We start from the raw sequence: 3770 nt of genomic DNA, 5'->3' as shown, positions 1-3770 counted from the left end.
AAAAAAAAAAAAAAAAAAGCAAACCGAAAACTGGGAAAATAAATTTACAAGAACTCACATTGTATTGAAGCGTTGAAAAGTAAATATCTCTGGAGTAATAAGACGGTGTTGTGATTTCATAATTTACCTATAGTAATTTACAAACTATTTCTTTATCCCATCTTTCATTTTTTTTTCTATTTATTTTTTTTTTATTCATTATTTTTTTTTTTTTGTAAAAATTCCGAAACGGCCAAATCTCACTGGTATTTTGTGATGTGAGCAGTAGTTAAGACGAATTTCAGATAGAAATTTAAACAGACAGATTTTGAAGATTGAAGATTAAATACTTTTTATTTATTGATAGATATTACAATCTGATACGCAGTTGTGGGCAATATATAATAGTGATGAATGATCACATTCATACTTAATTTTTTTTTTTATTTATTTATTTATTGATATTTACAACTGTATAAAAAAATACAACAAGTAAATTTGATCATAATGACATAATGATATGATACAGGATGTAGAGAAACTACCCAGTAGTAGAACTCAAAAACAGTTTACAATATAAGGTCACGAGGCCATCTTCTTTTCAGGCGCCTCGGAGGATTGCCAGGAATAGAAGAGGAAGCAAGGTTAGAAACTAGTGGGTTTGGGTGGTTAGGGAGTTTATTATAGAAGGAATAATATCGGGTTCGGGCTAGATCGGTTACATAAGGAACATTAAGGTCTTTATGGATGGTTTTATTAGTAACAAAATAAGGTGCATTGAGGATTTTACGAAGGATTTTGGATTGTAAAGATTGGATACAAGAGGGATTCGAAGGTTTAGTGGAGCCCCAAAGCTCAACTCCGTATGTCCAGATGGGCCTTATTATTGTCATGTAGATCAGTCTTTTGTAATGAATTGGAAGTTTAGACCGTTTGTCTAGTAAGTGCTGTAATAGTCGGAATCTGCGTGGAGTTTCCTGTTTTTTTCAGTCTTGTGTGAGGATTCCAGGTTAGTCGTTTGTCAAGATGTAGTCCAAGATAACGAATCTGTTCTACAGGGGTAAGACACACTGAAATAAAACTTATATTTAAAATAATTTTTATTTATTGATAGATATTACAATCTGCCACACAGTTGTGGGCAATAAGCAATAGTGATGAATGATCTCATACATACTAAAATAAATAAATGAATGAAAAAAAAAATAAACTCTCTTAAAATATATACAAACAGAAGAATAAACAAAATGAACATAATCAAACCATGTGAATGAAAAAAAAAATGAATAAAATAACATAAGGATAGAATAATATAATCTCTAGTCACATTTACACTCTTATATACAATATTTATATAATCGACCTGCATCCCTCTCGCCGCATCACTGGTAGATAGCCAGTGGAGGCTGAGCAAGTGCGCTAAAGCCGCAAACACTCAACTCGAGTGGAGAATCTGACCATTGCTAGAACTCCAATTGTCCATTTTTATTTTACAATAAGTCTCTTGGCCAGTGCCGTTTCAACCTTCTAGGTGGGCTGTAGGGATGGGTGGAACTAGATAAGGTTTGAACCAAAGGATTAGGATGGTTGGAAAGGTTTATATAGAATTTTTAGAATTTGGTTGGTATGAGGTCAAGGACAAAATGGATATGTAAGTCATGGTGTAGTGTTCTGTTGGAAACGTAATAGTGTACATTAACTATGGTTCTCAGGATTTTGGATTGAAAGGATTGGATATGATTGATGTTCGACGGTTTATCTGTCCTCCAAAGTTCAAGTCCGTAGGTCCAGATAGGTCGGACTATAGTCTTATAAATTGGTAGTTTTAAACAGACAGATTTAACAAAATAAATATTCAAGCAGAAGATGATGATATTATCCCCCCAAAAAACAAACAAAAAAAAACGAAGAATTTTTCTTTTAGGTAAATATGTTTTTTTCAATGTCCATAAATACATATAAACCAAATTCAATTACAATGCCTTTCTTAGTTATATAGATGTACTGTATAATACACAATTCCAGGGTAAACGTTTTTGCAAAAAGTGGCATCGAGTTCTGGTAGGTAATGTCCAAAACGGTGCCGACAGCAAAAGGATAATACAAGATTTTAGGTATTGGATTTGAAAATGGACATTTGTTGTGTGTCCGAAACGTTATCGAACTTATGAATGAAATGTTTCTTTCGTGTGAATGTTTGCCCGAAAATTGCTATATTGTGGGATTTATTCTGTTTGTGTTTTCGTTCTGCACTCACGCTCAGTGATGAGAATTATATAATTGACATCCAGAAGGCGGGTTGATGAAATCTTCTAATTAAAAACTGACTAGATAAACATTGAAGAAAAGGTACTCGACTGTAACTTTTTTCGGGGGTCCATGATTAGTCACGTAACGGTTCTGCTACTCACTTGAGTTCCAGATATGGATTGTTCAGTCATATCGGTATCAGAGTCTGCTCAACCACAACCATAACCAAACTAGAACCAGGCATTGTTTAAATAAATTAAAGCATTAATTAACGAAATAATTATTTTCTTCATCAGTTCCGTTTTCATTTCGAAATCTGGTTTCTATAGAGACCGGATTTTTGTGCTGAAAAACCCGACAAACCAGCACTTTTTTTTAAAAATAATAGAATTGACAAACAACTGACAAAAATGTACAGTTGAAACCCAAAATCTTGTTGTAAAAACTCGAAAGCTGCAACATTCAACGATATTGTTTAATTTATAAAATTAATATATCCAAAGCTTACCTAATCTTTTTTATGAACCCCTTCCTGATCATTCCTCTCATACAGTGGGAGGGGTTATCAAGTTTTTCATTTCGTGTGACCGCCACGGTAGATTCAAACAGGCGCTCGCAGTTCTCAGATTGCTAAGACCTGAGCTTCAACCACTCATTGTTTCCTTTATCAGTTCCGTTTTCATTTCGAAATCAGGTTTATATAAAGACCGGATTTTTGTGCAGTAAAAACCGAGAAACCTGCACTAAAAGACCAAAATGTACAATTGAAACCTAAAATCTTGTTGTAAAAACTCAAAAGCTGCATTTCATTCAACTATATTGTTTAATTTATAATATTAATACTACGAGCCATGAAGGTTCATGGTCTTTGCATTGTTTTTAGAATAATGGTTATACAAGGAGGCGATTTTTTCAAGATCACGCTTATGAAATCTAATATTAAATATCCGTCGTAAATCTCTAGTATCTATTTTTAATATCCAGTACTCCGTTACAAAGTACCGAACCCTTAACCCTTTATGGATTGTAGCGGTACAGAATAATTTTTACTAGGTATCAATAAAACACTAATTTACAAATAATTTGGTTGATACTTTATTATAAATGTACAAATAACCTGAATTTCAGGCCTTCATCAGGAGACTCAACTTTCGTTTAGAGTTTTTATATTTATTTTTTTTTAATCACGTAGAGGCCACTAAGGACCACGCGAATATCATTGGTTAGGCTTCTTTGGGAATCTTGATTTTCTCTATTCCTATCGCAGTTTCTCGATGGATATTTATTTTATTTTTTTTTAATATGTTATTTATTTACTTGCGTAATAACCTCATACGCGGTTATGCAGGCACTGGCCCCATTGCCTTTGGTATCGTTCTGCACATGTTACACCTCCGCAATGTATTTATAAACAATGAACCTCCTTATATCCCTTATTTTTATGTACCAAATTAAAATTGCAAAATTACTTATAGTTAAAAAAAATAAATGAATAAACATGAACTAACAACTAACAAAATTAAAAATCATTTGGAAAGTTG

The sequence above is a fragment of the Halyomorpha halys genome, unplaced genomic scaffold, assembly GCF_000696795.3.
Source record: "Halyomorpha halys isolate HHAL.00 unplaced genomic scaffold, Hhal_1.1 Scaffold240.1, whole genome shotgun sequence".
Taxonomy (NCBI): Eukaryota; Metazoa; Arthropoda; class Insecta; order Hemiptera; family Pentatomidae; genus Halyomorpha; species Halyomorpha halys.
The sequence above is the reverse complement of the archived record's forward strand: the minus strand, read 5'-3'. Positions refer to the sequence as shown.